Source organism: Pleurodeles waltl, chromosome 9 (assembly GCF_031143425.1).
Source record: "Pleurodeles waltl isolate 20211129_DDA chromosome 9, aPleWal1.hap1.20221129, whole genome shotgun sequence".
NCBI lineage: Eukaryota > Metazoa > Chordata > Amphibia > Caudata > Salamandridae > Pleurodeles > Pleurodeles waltl.
This window is the reverse complement of record NC_090448.1, coordinates 915,297,858-915,314,541: the sequence shown is the minus strand read 5'-3', so window position 1 is coordinate 915,314,541 and position 16,684 is coordinate 915,297,858.

The window sequence follows — 16,684 nt, the reverse complement described above, 5'->3', positions numbered from 1 at the left end:
TTGACAACGTTTTTGAAAAAACACCTCAAAATATGAATTATGATAAAATAAAAATATGGTCAGCAAAATCATAATCTAAGTCAGTATATCAGATCGAGTACATAAAACACCAACAAAAAATCACCCCTAAATTAAACAGAAAACCAAGAAAGTGTGCCACCAGTGCTACATTAGAAAAGGGAAAATAAATATTTATAAAAAGATTAGGGAAGTGAGGGAAAAAACTGTCACAAATGTGCCAAACGTTATGATAACCCTTGGTAGCACAGGTGTTCTTTCCTTGACACATCTGATATACTATTGACTTAGATGTATGATTTTGATGACTATATTTTTATTATATCATAACAGTGTATGTTTTGATATATATTTTTGCAACCTTCAAAAAGTCGTCAAAGACGAACCGTGTCGGCTGCCTGCTTGTTGTGGAATAACACATTTGTTGTAATGAACTACTTCCGTTCCGTGTATTAACTGGACGTACTACTTGGTCTTGCTTATGTTCTGAGACTGTTTTCTGCTCTGGGTAGCATATAGGCCTTTATGACTTTGCCTGTACACCTTTCTTCAGTTCTTATGGTGTGGAGTATGTTCTTACTCACCTAAATTCTTATGACTATCCTCTCTCTTTCTAGACCAGCTTCTTCTAGTCAGTAACTTTTCACAGAGTCAGTCTCCTTTGCATTAAAATCTGCTATGCATTGGCCAAGAAGCCCCCCTCTGAGGGCTTGTATGCTCATTCTACCAGTTAGATCTGCATTAGAATACAGAGTTTCGGTCCTGGATATATACCTGGCAGCAACGTGGGATTCCCTGCACAGGTTTACCTAGCTTTATTGTCTAAACAGTCAGGTCTGTTGTGAAGGGCATTTCGCCCATTCGGCCCTGCAGGACTTCCTTGTCTGAAATTGGTCCGCAGACCCTCCTCTTGGATGGTATTGCCTTGATATCTAATTCTAAAGTAAGGAATCTGCGGCTAGATGTCATGATCAGATGCACTACGCCTTATCTGATAGAGATAGGATCTAGCTGCAGATTCCTTACCATCCTCCCAGTAGGAAGCTGGCCTGGCATGGTTACACCCACTTTTTGCCTATCAGTGTGCTTAGACTGTTTTCAATGGGCTCCTGCTAACTAGGACCCCAGTGATTGTGCGCTCTCCCTCTAAAATTGGTAGATAATGTAGTAAGCTGGCCTGGTGTGTGGTGAGCACCAATGGTGTAATCACCTTATCTCAGGCCCAGGTATCCCCTATTAGTGAAGTGTAGGTAGTGTCTAGGAAGACAGGGCTCTCTAGAGGTAGCTGGGGATGAGCAGCCACGACTTACCTATGAGGCATACAAAGCTTATCCGATACCACTATAGTCACACAGCACTATCACACATGAAAGAAATACACAGTGTACAAAAATAAAGGTACTTTATTAGGGTAACACAAATACTAGAATACTAATAGGCAGTCTCCCAAGTGGGGATAAGTAAACACACAATTATGTACACCTTAGCAATCAGTAAAGAGCATAAAAAGCAATAAGCATTGGCAAAATAAACTAGTGAGGGCCCTGGCGGGGACCAAACCATACACTAAAAAGGTGGAATGCAAGATACAGTACCCCACCCAAGGATGTGGAGTCGTTAGAGTGAAGCTGAAGGAACTACAAACCCCAAGAGGTGAGTACCAGAGTGACCCCCAGCAACCAGGAGAGCAGAAGTAAGTACCTGGTTTGCCCCAAATCCGACAGGAGGACTTAGGAAAAGGAATGTGCAAGACCCAAACAAGACTGGAAGAACCCAAAGGTGGATTCTGGCAGAAGATGACCTGCAAAGGAAGGGGACCAAGTCCAGTTGGTGATGGAGTGTCTGGTTGTGGCAGGAGCAACTAACCACCCTTCTGGGGATGCAGGACCAGGTTGATGGGGGACGCAGGAGACCAGCTGTGCAGCACAGGACCTTAAAAAGAGTCCCTGAAGTGATGAACGTGATGTCCCACATTGACTGTCGGGTTGCAATGGGTCAGTGGTGCAGGAAGACCACCAAAAAGCCTTGGCAAATGCAAAAGAAGAGTAAGATGAGTTGCAAGACTGACAGCAATGCCCAGGGGAGTCGACCCAAGGAGGGGAGTCCGCGTGACCCTCAGCAGTCGGGTGAGTCACAAGAAGAGGAGGCGGCTCCTACAGGCAACCCACAGGAAGTTGCAGTGAGACCCACTCAGCACACCTGAAGAGGAGTCCTACATCGCTGGAGCAGCAGAGAGAAGACTCTGCTTGGCTGGAAAAAGTGCTGGGGGCCAGGGCTACACAAAGCCTGAAGATTCCTTGGAGGATGAACAAACAATCCTTGGTAGCTGCACGAGTCGCAGTGCACAGGGGTACTGTCCTGCAAGTGGAGTCAAGGGCTTACCATCTCTGAAGTTGGACAGCTGGTAGAGAAGACCAAGGGGACCACTCCAGACCACAACCTGGGATGTAGGATCCACACAGTTCCGGAGGAGAGCAGATCCACACAACCGGTCGTTTTTGCAGTTGGTGTATGTGGATGCAGGGGAGTTACTCCAAGGGAGATTCCTTTTTACTTCTTGTGCAGGCTGAAGACTCGTCGCCCTCGGAGTATGCACAGCCAGGGAAATGTTACAGTTGCTGGAAGGAGCCAGAGAAACAACGTTGTAGAGTAGAGTCGCTGCTAGAGTTGCAGATTGTCAGTTCATGGAGGGTCCAGTTGCAGTCCCAGTGGCCAGAAGATGGAGTAAATGATGCAGAGGAGTTCTGCTGGAATCTTGCACATCGAATCTGAGGACCCACCCAAGAGGGAGGCCCTAAATAGCCCACAATGGGAGATTTGGTCACCTAGCAGGATGACCACCTATCAGGAGGGGGCTGTGACGTCACCTACCTGGCCTGGCTTCTCAGATCCTCTCAGGACCTCTGCCCACCATGGATTCAAGATGGCAGAATGAAGTGGCCACCTGGAGCAGCTCTGGGCATCACACCCCTAGGGTGGATACAGACAGGGGAGTGGTCAATCCCCTTTCCTTTGTCCAGTTTTGTGCCAGAGAGGGACAAGAAGGAGGGGGAGGGGTGTCGCTGGACTGGTGCAAACCGGTTTATGCAAGGAGGGCACCAAATGTGCCCTTCAAAGCATACCGGTGGGCTTGGGGAGGCTACCCCTTCCAAGCCATGTAACACCTATTTTCAAGGGAGAGGGTGTTGCCTCCCTCTCGCACAGGCAATCGTGTGTTCTGCATTCCTCTGCCTGAGCTGGTCAAGCAGCAGGAGAGCAGAAACCTGCCTGGCAGGTGGCAGCAGCGCAGGATGCCCGGAAAACTTCAGAAGACTGGTAGGAGCAATGCTGTCTAAGGAGCCCCCAGAGTGCATGGAATCATACAACCACTACTGGCAAATGTATTGGGGTATGATTCTGACATGTTTAATACCAAACATGCCCAGGTTCAGAGTTACCATTATGTAGCTGGACACAGGTAGTGACCTGGGTCTAATACACCAGTAAAAGGGCTTACCCACACTTACGAGATCCAGTGTAATGAAGCTGAAGCTCGCAGGGGTGCCCTCACACATAGGTACCTGTACCATTCCCTTTGGGCTAGGAGGGCCTACCATAGGGGTGACTTAGTGACCTGGTGTAGTGCCCTGTAGTGAAATGGTGCATGCACCTTTTCACGCAGGCCGGAATGGCAGGCCTGCAGAAACATTTTGCATGGGCTCCCATGGGTGGCACAATACATGCTGCAGCCCATGGGAACCCCTAGTGGCCCAATGCCATGGATACCTAGGCAACATATACTAAAGACTTATATGGTTGCACACCCCACAATTGGCATGCAGGTGCCAAGTCCTAAGCAATCAAATTTAGGGGGAGAGAGCACAATCACTGGGGTCCTGGTTAGCAGGATCCCAGTGAAAACAGTCCAAGCACACTGATAGGTTAAAAAGTAGGGGTAACTATGCCATAAAGAGTGTCTTTCCTGCATAATCCTCCCCCAAATGAAGGACAATAAGACTAACCTTGCCCAGTTGAGTCCTGATTGTCTAAGCTGAAATATCTGGAGAGTCCATCTGCTTTGGAGTGATTACTCCCAGTACTAATTTCTACTGTATGGCCCATTCCCTTGGAGGGAGGGGGGGGGGGATGGACCACCCTATCAGTTTGGGATTTTCTCCTGCAATGTGTTTAAACTTTAGGCCTCCTGATTCTTAAGTTGCAGGTTATTGCCTATTAGAGCAGGACAGGGTTGCTGTGCCTGTGGCTCTATAGTAAGGCGGGGTTGCTGTCCTAAGGGGTGTAGAGCAGGACAAGGTTGCTCTTCTAAGTTTTCTGGGGTGGAGCAGAGTTGCTGCCCCAGAGTTTCCATGGAAGGAGTGAGATCCTCTGTGGGAGTTTGGACAGGGGGTAACTCTGTATCCTGGAGTGTCCTGGGACATTATTCAGGCTCCAGGGCTCCTTGAGCTTTAGCCTGGGTTGTGGTTAAGGCAAGGAGGTGTTTAGGAGTGCCCAGCATGGCTGCATGGGCTTGAAACTCTACTTCAGCGCAAGCTGATGTCTCCAAGTCATTATCCAAGAGGCACTCTACTGGTAAGTAAGAGGACACTACAACCTTTTTAGGGCCAGTAACTCCACCCCAGCTAAAGTCTACCATAGCTATGGGGAGGCACTGAGTGGAGTTATTCACATCAGTGATTTGGTACTTGTGACCAAGTAGGTGTTGGTCAGGTTAGCTCCAGTTTTTCAGTTACCATGGTGACACTGGCACCTGTGTCCATGTAAGTCTCAGCCGCAACACCATTTATCAATGGATGCTGCCTGTACTTATCCATATTAAAGAGACAGGCAGCTAGGGTGGCATGGCCACTGCCACCCTTAGAGACAAGAACTGTCTCAGGGGTTTATATGGCTACCCCAGGGCCCACTACATTCCCGAAGGTGAACCCAGCTACAGGTCTGGGCCGACTACTGCTACCAATATTGTTGTTACTGCAAGGGGTGGTAGTAGTAATAGTAGTAGCAGGCTTGGTGCTACTTTTAGGACAAGTGCTGTCACCAAGGTTTCTTGTTGGAAGAGGACTTAGACCTACCCCCAGAAGAGTTTTGTGTGCCTGATGAAGAATCTTTTTGTTTGTCCCCACCCTTGTCCTGATACTTACCTGTTTCCTTCTTCTTGTGGTCACCTCCGGTGTGAATTTTTCTACCCACTCTGGTGCGGACCCATTTTTCGGCCTTCTTTTCCAATTCCCGGGGAGAGGTCAGATCAGAGTCCACCAGGTACTGAAGCAGCTGATCAGAAATGCAGTTATTCAGAATGCTCTCTCTCAGAATCAGATTGTACAAGCTCTGGTAGTCACTTACTTTGCTCCAATGCAACCAGCCTTTCAGAGTTTTAACTGAGCAGTCCACAAAATCTATCCAATCCTGGGAGGACTCCTTTTTGGTCTCCTTGAACTTGAGCCTATATTGTTCAGTGGTTAGCCCAAATCCATCTAAGAGTTCATTTTTCAGTGCAGAAGAATCACCTGCAGCTTCTTCTCTGACAGTGAGGAGTTTGTCTTTGCCTAAGAAGGAGAGTCACAAGATTGCTACCCACTGTCTTTGAGCGACCCTTTGTACTTTACAGGCCCTCTCCAAGTCAATGAACCATTTGTGAATGTCATCTTCCACCTTGTAAGGTAGGACTATCTAACTCAGGTTCATAGAGTCATATGAGTCCTCACTGACCTGTGTCCCGAAAGTTAGTATTGCTGCTACCCTGGGGAGCTAGCCCCAAATCAAGTCTCTTCCTCTCCACTGCTAAGGCCTCCCTATTTATGGCTAACTGCTGCAGTCTCAAACTTGCTTCCTCCAATCTCAGATTCCTAAATTCCCTAACGAGGTAATCTTCCCCGGAGTTGGAGCAGTGGCTCCCCTCAGATACTGAGGAGACATGGTTGCTGACAGAGGAGGACCAATCCCTCTCTTCTGGGGACTCTCTGAACCAACACTCTAGAAGTAAAAGTGGGCCTACTAAAGTAACCCCCCATTTCACTACCTGCAGAGCTCCTAACCGGGCTGTGGTGTATCCCAGATTCCTCCTGACCCTCCCCAGTGTAGCCTAAATCTACTCTAAGATTGGAGGGTCAGCATCTACTTCCTCCTCCTCCTGGCTGCCTGTGTTGTCTTGGTCAGCCTGTAGTAGTAACCCCAGAAGTAGACTTTTGTTGGGATTTCTCCCCATCTTCAGCTTCCTGGAAGTACACATCTACCTCATCTCCTGAAAAGTGCAGCTCTCATATTGAGAGTCTGGGACCTGAGGGTTCACTGAAGACACCTTGGTAGAGTGGTGTGGGTGCATCAAACTACTCTAAGAACTAGGCTCCCTGAAAGTTTGGAGAAAGGGCTATGCTAGACCCCCCAACTTACCCAAACTAGGAGACTAGAGATCTTGATCACTAAGTGCAGTGTGTGCTCAAAGGAAAATGGAGTGACCACTCCCTTGTCCATCACCACCCCAGGGGTGGTGCCCAGATCTCCTCCAGGTGGCCACTGGATTCTGCCATCTTGAAAACAAGATGTGCAGAGGCACTTGGGAGCATCTGAATGGTCAGGTTAGGTAACGGACGCCACTGGCCCCTGCTGATAGGTCGTCATGTCGGAGAGTGACCAAGCCTCTTTTTGGGATATTTAGGGACTCCCCTTGCAGGTGGGTCCCCAGATTAGTCATGCAAGACTCCACCAGGACCTCTCTGTAAAGACATCTTCTGCTCCTGGTCACTGGAACTGCTGCTGGACTCCACAGGAACCAAACAAGACTGCAATGCCTGAGACAGCCTCTCCTTGCAACATTGTTTCCGCAGCTCCTGTCAGCAAACTACAACATTTCCATGGCTGTGCATCCTCTGGGGTCAGCAAGACTTCAGCTGCACCAAAGAAACAAGAAGGAATCTCCCTTTGAGTGAAGGAGTCACTCCACTGCATCTGCAGGCACCTAAGGCAATGACGTCCAGCTGCTGGGATGTGTCCTCTGGACCTGCAAAGATTCTCCAACACAGGTGGTGGTTCTGAGGGTTCCTTACGGTCCTCTCTGCCTTCTGTCCATCTTGGGTGACGTTCAATCAATCAATCAATCATTCGCATTTATAAAGCGCGCTACTCACCCATAAAGGTTCTCAAGGCGCTGGGGGGGGGGGAGGGGTCAGTGCTCGAAGAGGCAGGTCTTGAGCTGCCTTCTGAAGGAGAGGTGTTCAGGAATGGCGCGAAGGTGGCTGGGCAGAGAGTTCTAAGTCTTCGCTGCCAGGAAAGAGAAGGATCTTCCTCCGGCGGTGGCTTTGCGGATGCGGGGTACGGCTGCCAGGGCCTGTCCGGCGGATCGTAGGGTGCGCGGAGGAGTGTAGAAGGAGACGCGGTTGTTGATGAGTTTGGGTCCGAGGTTGTGAAGGGCTTTGTGTGCGTGGGTGAGGAGTCGGAAGGTGATCCTCTTGTTGACGGGGAGCCAATGGAGTTTTTTCAGGTGTCCTGAGATGTGGTGGTGGCGAGGGATGTCCAGGATGAGTCTTGCGGCAGCGTTCTGGATCCGTTGGAGTTTCCTCAGTAGCTTGGTGGTGATACCCGCGTACAGGGTGTTCCCGTAGTCCAAGCGACTGGTGACGAGGGCGTGGGTGACGGTCTTCCTGGTGTCGGTGGGGATCCAGCGGAAGATCTTGCGGAGCATGCGTAGGGTGTTGAAGCATGCCGAGGTCACCGAGTTCACCTGTCTGGTCATGGTGAGGGATGAGTCCAGGATGAAGCCGAGGTTGCGCGCGTGGTCGGTGGGTTGGGGAGTGCTGCCTAGGGCGGGGGGGCCACCAGGAGTCGTCCCATGCGGTGGGAGTGGGGCCGAGGATGAGGACCTCCGTCTTGTCGGCGTTCAGTTTCAGGCGGCTGTCTGTCATCCAGTTCGCCACTTCCTTCATTCCTTCATGTAATCTGGTCCTGGCTGAGGTGGGGTTGTTTGTGAGGGATAAGATGAGCTGGGTGTCGTCGGCGTATGATATTAGGTCGAGTCCGTGTTTGCGTGCGATGTTCGCCAGGGGGGGTCATGTAGATGTTGAAGAGAGTGGGGCTGAGGGAGGATCCTTGAGGTACGCCGCAGATGATCTCCGTGGCTGTGGATCTGAAGGGGGGCAGGCGGACTCTCTGAGTCCTTCCGGAGAGGAAGGAGATGATCCATTCGAGGGCCTTGCCTCTGATGCCGGCGTTGCTGAGGCGTCGTATCAGGGTGCGGTGGCAGACCGTGTCGAAGGCTGCGGAGAGGACCAGGAGTATGAGGGCCACGGTCTCACCCTTGTCGGTCAGGGCTCTGATGTCGTCCGTGGCTGCGATGAGGGCGGTTTCGGTGCTGTGGTTGGTCCTGAAACCGAACTGTGTGGGGTCCAGGGAGTCGTTGGTTTCCAGGGCGTTGGTGAGTTGAGTGTTGACAATTTTCTCAATCACTTTGGCGGGGAACGGCAGGAGAGAGATGGGCCGGAAGTTTTTGAGTTCGGTGGGGTCTGCTGTGGGTTTCTTTAAGAGGGCGTTGAGCTCTGCGTGTTTCCAGCTCTCCGGGAAGGTGGCGGTGGTGAGGGAGGCGTTGATGACATCTCGGAGGTGCGGTGCGATGATGTCGTCGGCTTTGTTGTAGATGTGGTGCGGGCAGGGGTCCGATGGGGATCCGGAGTGGATCGAGTTCATGACGTGGGTGGTCTCCTCGGTGGTTGGGCTCCAGGTGAGGATGGTGGTGATGTCGGTAGAGGGTTCCGGGGGGGGGGGGGGGGTTCGCGTCGGTGGTCGGGAAGCTGTTGTATATGTCGGTGATCTTGTGGTGGAAGAAGGTCGCGAGGGAGTCGCAGAGGTCCTGTGATGGAGGGATGGAGTTGTTCTCTGCGTCCGGGTTGGAGAGCTCTTTGACGATGCCAAATAGTTCCTTTCTGTTGTGGGCGTTGTTGTCAAGTCTGTTCCGGTAGGCTGTTTTTCGTGCGGCGCGGAGGTGTTGGTGGTGTTGGCGGGTGGCGTCCTTGAGAGCTGACATGTTCTCTTCGGTCTGGTTGAGGCGCCACGTCTTCTCGCGGGCGCGGCATTCTTTCTTGGAGTCCTTGAGGTCGGGGGTGAACCAGGAGTTTTTCTTGTGGTTGTTGGTGCTGGCTTGAGTTTTCAGGGGGGCCAGGAGGTTGGCGCAGTCAGAGATCCAGTTGGTGAGGTTGTTGGCGGCTTCGTTTGGGTCGGTGGTGCTGGTGGGTCGGTTCTGGGAGAGGGTTGATGCGAGCTGATCCGTGGTGATACGATTCCAGTGTCTTCTTGGTGGTTGCTGGGTGTGGTGGTGCACAGTGGTCTTCTTGAAGATGAAGTGGACGCAGCTGTGGTCCGACCAGGTGAGTTCGGTGGTGTGGCTGAAGGTGATGTGTTTGCTGGAGGAGAAGATGGGGTCGAGCATGTGTCTGGCGTAGTGGGTGGGGGTGTTGACTAGCTGATTCAGTCCCAGGTTGGCGAGGTTGTCCAGTAAGGCGGTGGTGTTGTTGTTGTTGTCGGTGAGGTTCTCCAGGTGAAAGTTGAGGTCTCCTAGGAGGATGTAGTAAGAGGACGAGAGTGCGTGAGGGTTGACGAAATCTGCGATGTCTTCGCTGAACTTGGTGCGGGGTCCTGGTGGTCTGTACATGAGGGTGCCTCTGAGGGTGGTCTTGGGGTCGCTGTGGATCGTGAAGTGGAGATATTCGGCGTCGGGGAGTGAGTTGTCGGTGTCGGTTGAGATGCGGATGGAGTTTTTGTGTGCGATGGCGATGCCTCCTCCGATGCGGTTGGTGCGGGCTTTCCGGATGATTTTGTAGCCGTCGGGGATGGCTATGGCGATGTCGGGTGCCGAGGAGGGATTCATCCAGGTCTCGGTGAGGAAGGCGATGTCCGGGTTCGTAGAGTTGAGGAGGTTCCACAGTTCGATGGCGTGCCTGTGGACGGATCGGGTGTTGACCAGGATGCAGTGGAGATAGCTTCCGGGGGGGTCGTTCTTGGCGGGAGCGGTGCTGGTCCGTAGGCAGGTGAAGTGACAGTTGCTGCAGGTGAAGGGTCCGTGGGTCCGTTTGGGGTGGGCGCGGTGGCAGCCCGGAGTGCGGCCGGGGTTGAGGTTGACGAGGGTGGCGGAGTCGTAGGTCAGGCGGGGGCGCGGGGGCCAGGGGTTCGGGCGCTGTGCGCGGTCCAGGCGCGGACGGGCGCAGACGGGCTTGCCTTCGGCGCGCCAGCGGCGCGGCCGCCATTTAAGGGGTAGCCGGGATCAGCTGGGAGGCAGGAGGAGGGCGGGTAGGGGGAAAAAAGCAGCAAAAAGCGGCGGGAAAAAGGCTCCGAAGGCGAGGAGGCCTAGAAAAATGACAAAGTGCCGAAAAGGTGCAGAAAGCAGGAAAAACGAGGGGGAGACGGCGGGAGGGCAAGGGGGGCGGCACTCAGAAGATGCAGGCACTCGGGGATACAGAAGGAAAAAAGGGGAGCGCGATCGCACAGGCACTCGGGGATACAGAAGGAAAAAAGGGGAGCGCGATCACACAGCACAGGCACTCGGGGATACAGAAGGAAAAAAAGGGGAGCGCGAACGCAGACAAACGGCAACACAGACACTCGGGGCACAGTCAGCGATGCAGGCAAAAGAGAAGGCAGAACAGGGGATCTGGATCTGGTGGCGCAGTGAGGACAGGGGAGCGACCTACCCTGGGGTCGAGGGTCGCTACCACTGCCTCGCAGCGGCCGCCATTTAAGGGGTAGCCGGGGAGGCGGGGTCAGCTGGGAGGCGGGCGGGTAGGGGGAAAAAAGCGGCAAAAAGCGGCGGGAAAAAGGCTCCGAAGGCGAGGAGGCCTAGAAAAATGACAAAGTGCCGAAAAGGCGCAGAAAGCAGGAAAAACGAGGGGGAGACGGCGGGAGGGCAAGGGGGGCGGCACTCAGAAGATGCAGGCACTCGGGGATACAGAAGGAAAAAAGGGGAGCGTGATCACACAGCACAGGCACTCGGGGATACAGAAGGAAAAAAGGGGAGCGCGATCACACAGCGCAGGCACTCGGGGATACAGAAGGAAAAAAAGGGGAGCGCGAACGCAGACAAACGGCAACACAGACACTCGGGGCACAGTCAGCGATGCAGGCAAAAGAGAAGGCAGAACAGGGGATCTGGATCTGGTGGCGCTGTGAGGACAGGGGAGCGACCTACCCTGGGGTCGAGGGTCGCTACCACTGCCTCGCAGCGGCCGCCATTTAAGGGGTAGCCGGGGAGGCGGGGTCAGCTGGGAGACGGGAGGAGGGCAGGTAGGGGGAAAAAAGCGGCAAAAAGCGGCGGGAAAAAGGCTCCGAAGGCGGGGAGGCCTAGAAAAATGACAAAGTGCCGAAAAGGCGCAGAAAGCAGGAAAAACTAGGGGGGACGGCGGGAGGGCAAGGGGGGCGGCACTCAGAAGATGCAGGCACTCGGGGATACAGAAGGAAAAAAGGGGAGCGCGATCACACATCACGCACTCGGGGATACAGAAGGAAATAAGGGGAGCGCGATCACACAGCACAGGCACTCGGGGATACAGAAGGAAAAAAAGGGGAGCGTGAACGCAGACAAACGGCAACACAGACACTCGAGGCACAGTCAGCGATGCAGGCAAAAGAGAAGGCAGAACAGGGGATCTGGATCTGGTGGCGCTGTGAGGACAGGGGAGCGACCTACACTGGGGTCGAGGGTCGTTGAGTCCTTGCCTCTTCCTCCAAGACAGAACCTCTATGCACCGCGACTTTTGCAGCCAAGGCTTGTTGAGTCCTGCTCTGAGGGATCTTCAGGCACCAAGTAGCCCCAGCTCCAGCACCCTACCTCTGCAAGGACAGTCTCCTCTCTGCTGCTTCAGCGACGTGTGACTCCTCTTCAGGTGTGCTGACTGGGCCTCACAGCAACCTACTGTGCCTGCTGCCAGTGGGTTGCTCGTGGGGGCTCCAACTGCTTCTGCTGGTTCTCCTGTCTTCTCAGGGTCAGCCCAGACTCTCCTCCGAGGGTCGAGTCCCCTGGACCTTGGTGGTCCTCTTCAGGTCTGCAAATCTCCAACAGCTCCAGTTGCATTTGCTGGTGCTTGTTGGTGGTACTCATGACCACGGACCGACAGAAATTCAGCAACCGAAGAGGGTCAGTTTCTAAGTGACTTCAGAGACTACTTTGTAGCTCCTGGTCCCTGTAGCTGGACTTCATTCATCAACGATGACCCAGATCTTCAGCCACAGAAGGGTGGACATTGTCCCCACCTGGACACTCTTGCATGGACTGGACTCTGTCCCCTTCTTTTGCAGGTCTTCTTCATGTGGAATAGACCATTGGGTTCCCCCAGCCTGGTCTTGTTTTTGCAATATTCCCTTTACGAGTCCCTTTGTTAGCCTATGGGGTGACCAGGTAACTCACCTCCCCTCTCCTGGTCACTGGGGATCTTCTAGATACTTATATCTTGGTGTTCCACTCTCTACCAGCCCTTGGCTAACTACTCCATATCCTCTAGTGGGGGACCCATTCTTGCATACCACTTTGTTTCAATAAATGGTTTGGCACCACTATAGGGCCCTTGCTATTTTAGGATATTCCCCAAAACTTACCTGTGTATATTTTGTGTGCACTTGTGTGTGTGTGGGGGGGGGGGGGTGAAGAGGGTGAGATGGGGGGGGCTTACTTATAGTAATGTAGTTTGGTGTTCCTGTAATAAAGTACATTTTTTTTTTTTGCAACACTATAAGGTTCCTTTCATGTGTGATAAGTTAGATAACTCTTGGATGCTCACCACAGCTACCACTGGAGAGCCCTGGCTATCTAGACACTGTAAAACTATCTAATAAGGGTTGCCTAGACCCAGTATAAGGTGTAACACCATAGGTGTCCACCACACACTGGGCCAGCCTCCTACAACAACTGCCATCACTTTCGTGAACACCTGAGGGGCGCTGGTAAGACCGAAGGGACTTCACTTGGGACGTTGTGTCTACATCGTCTGCTGTTTTCCGACGTGAGGACTTGCCACGTTCCCCCCTGCCCATGGTCTCATGGCATTGGGGACTCAAATGTTTCGGGTTGTCAGTGTCACAATTTGGAGCCTTGTTTGTGCTCTGTGATTTACTACTGTTTTAAGTCTCTTTTGGTCCAGAACCTGTCTTGACTATACATCAGTACACCATATTGGCCTCTACTATATTGCTATTATATATACCTTCCTGGGAGAGAGGAACTGTACTCTACAGTGACTGTTTTTTGTCGACTGCTGTTTCGTGACCGTTATCGTGGTTTATAAAGACTCTTCCTTAAGCAACTGTAAGACTGGCATCAGTTCACCATTACAGATTGTTTCTACTTTGCATGTTTTACAGCTCTACTTCTACATTCAAGAATATTTATGAGACCATTAGTCTTGAAAGACACGAGCGTGATGAAACACACTGGCTGTTGATGTCAAACCATATGATGCATAAAGAACTGATTCTTCTGCAAGTCAATAAAATACTTATTTTACCTGCGTTCTACGAAATCCTTAATTTTGAGGACCTTAAACAATTTTGGATTGTCTGGAGTGCTATGGTATTCTTTCAAATAAGATGAAGAGGAGCACAACAAATTGGAAATATTCCTGACTTACCAGGAAACGCAGGTAACATCTGTGGGCTGGCAGAAAGGGAATATGGAAGTATACATCTTTCAAGTCCAGCTCTACCATCTAGTCTCTGGGATCCAGGGCAGATAGAACCTAAGCCAGATGAGCATTTTGAACTTTTCTTCTTCAGGAAGTGGTTGAGACGGAGCAGGTCTACGATAGGATGGAGCCCCCATTCCTTTTTTGGCACCAGAAAGTAGACCTACTTCCATGGAAGCAAGATTTTGATGGCTCACTTTGTCATAAGAGCTGGTACTTTCTGTCACAAGAGAGAAAGGTGGTCCTCCATCAGACAATTGGAGCACAGGGGTAAAGGTTGGAGGGTTTGCTGGAAAGCAAGGGCATACCTTTTCTGGATAATCTGAAGTGCCCATTTGAAAGACGATATGATGCACCAATGGAACAAACGGTGTCTTATCCTACCACCAACTAGTTGTCCATGATATTATGAAGGCATGTTAAAGAGGCTGTGAGGCTGCAGTTGCCAGACGGGGAGCAGATTGGGTAGACTTCTGGCTCTGGATCCCACAGGTTTGTGCGAGCCACGTCCGGGATCAGAAAAGGACTCTGGCACCTATTGGCAAATGGTGGCTAGGGTGAAAGGATGTGGCCGATATCTGCTCCTTCCTTGGCTACAGTAGAGGCTATCGGATAGTGGTCATAAGGTTATGGTGAGCCCCAATAACCTAGTGGTGGCTCTGCTATGCTTGCAACAATTAAGTGCCAAATCTGCCTCGTTGCCAAAGAGGCAGATGCCAACGAGGATGTCCAGAAGCCTGAGAACAACCTAGTGGTGGCTCTGCTATGCTTGCAACAATTAAGTGCCAAATCTGCCTCGTTGCCAAAGAGGCAGATGCCAACGAGGATGTCCAGGTGCCTGAGCACCTCAATCAATCAATCAGTGTATTTGTAGAGTGCACTACCACCCGTGATGGTCTCAAGGTGCTGAGGGGAGGGGGCGGTGCTGCTACTGCTCAAATAGCCAGGTTTTGAGCTGCTTCCTGAAAGTCAGCAGGTCTTCGGTCTGTCATAGGGGTAAGGGAAGGGTGTTCCAGGTCTTGGCGGCGAGGTGGGAGAAGGATCTGCCTCCGGTAGTCGCTCTTCGGATGTGGGGGACAGTGGCGAGGGCTAGGTCAGCTGAGCAGAGTTGGCGGGACGGGGTGCAGAAGGTGAGCCGTCTGTTGAGGTAGGCTGGGCCGGTGTTGTGGAGCGCCTTGTGTGCGTGGGTGAGGCGCTTGAAGATTATCCTTTTGTTGACGGCGAGCCAGTGTAGGTCTCTCAGAAGGGGAGTGATGTGGCTGTGGCGGTGGGCATCGAGGATCAGGCGTGCGGAGGTGTTTTGTATGCGTTGCAGTCGTTTGAGGAGTTTGGCCGTGGCTCCTACGTAGAGGGCATTTCCATAGTCAAGTTTGCTGCTTACGAGGGTTTGGGTGACTATTCTTGTATCTGTGGGGATCCATCTGTAGATCTTGCGGAGCATGCAGAGGGTGTTGAAGCAGGATGAGGAAACTGCGCTTACTTGCTTGGTCATGGAGAGTGTTGAGTCAAGGATGACGCCCAGGTTGCGTGCGTGGTTGGTGAGTGATGGGGCTGCTCCCAGAGCAGTCAGCCTCCGGGAGTCGTCCCAGGCTGAGGGGTTGGCGCCGAGGATGAGGACCTCAGTCTTATCTGAGTTCAACTTCAGTTTGCTGTTCCTCATCCATTCGGCGATGGCCTTTGTTCCTTCGTGGAAGTTGGATTTGGCAGTGAGGGGGTCCTTGGTGAGGGAGAGGATCAGTTAGGTGTCGTCGGTGTAGGAGATGATATTGAGGTTGAGGTTGTGTAGCTGGCTGACGCGGGCAAGCGGGGCCATGCAGACATTGAATAGTGTAGGGCTGAGGGACGAACCTTGGGGAACGCCGCAGATGATCTTGGAGGCTTCTGAGCGGAAAGGGGGGGGGGGGGGAGGCGGACGCTCTGGGTTCTGCCGGAGAGGAAGGAGGTGGTCCACTCCAGAGCTTTGTCCCGGATCCCTGCTTTGTGGAGGCGTGAGCGTAGGATGCGGTGGCACACGGTGTCGAAGGCGGCTGAGAGGTCCAGAAGGATGAGGGCCCCAGTTTTGCCATTGTCAAGCAGGGCCCTGATGTCGTCGGTGGCGGCGATGAGGGCGGTTTCGGGACTGTGGTTCCTGCGGAACCCTGACTGGGATGGGTCCAGGATGTTTTCTTCGAGGTAGTGGGTCAGTTGTCTGTCGACAATCTTCTCGATGACCTTGGCCGGGAATAGGAGCAGGGAGATGGGGCGGAAGTTCTTGAGGTCTCTCGGGTCCGCCATGGGTTTCTTGAGTAGGGGTTTGATCTCAGCATGCTTCCAGCTCTCGGGGTAGGTCTCGGTCTCGAAGGAGATGTTGATGACTTTGCGTAGGTGGGGTTCGATGGCGGCGCTTGCTTTGTTAAAGATGTGGTGCGGGCATGGGTCTGATGGCGATCCAGAGTGGACAGTGCTCATGGTTTTCATTGTGTCATCTTCGTTCCCATTGGCCCAAACAAGCAGGGGGTCGTAGTTGAAGATGGGTGGAGAGTCTGAGGAGTCAGTGATTGGCGGGGTGGTCTGGCTGTTGAAGCTGTCATGGATGTCTGATCTTGTGGTGGAAGAAGGAGGCGAGGAAGTTGCACAGGTCTGGTGAAGGTGGGATGTTGTTTGTGCTGGAGCTGGGGTTGGAGAGTTCATTCACGATGTTGAAGAGCTCCTTGCTGTTGTGTGCGTTATTATTCTGGCGGTCTTTGAAGGAGGTTTTCTTGGCAGATCTGATGAGGTGATGGTGATTGCGGATGGCGTTCTTGAAGGTGGCATGGTTGTCCGGTGTCTGTTCGAGGAGCCACTTTCTCTCCAGTTTCGTCAGGTTTGCTGGGAGGCTCAAAGGTCTGAGGTGAACCAGCTGGCTCCCTTGTTGGCACCTCTGTTGTGCTCAGCCAGGTGTGACATCTAAGTTGCACTATAATTGCAAAGACTGGCTAGTAAGCCTGTTTTATCCAATTTGCAGATAATTGTGAACTTTGCTTCGTGTTTACCATCAG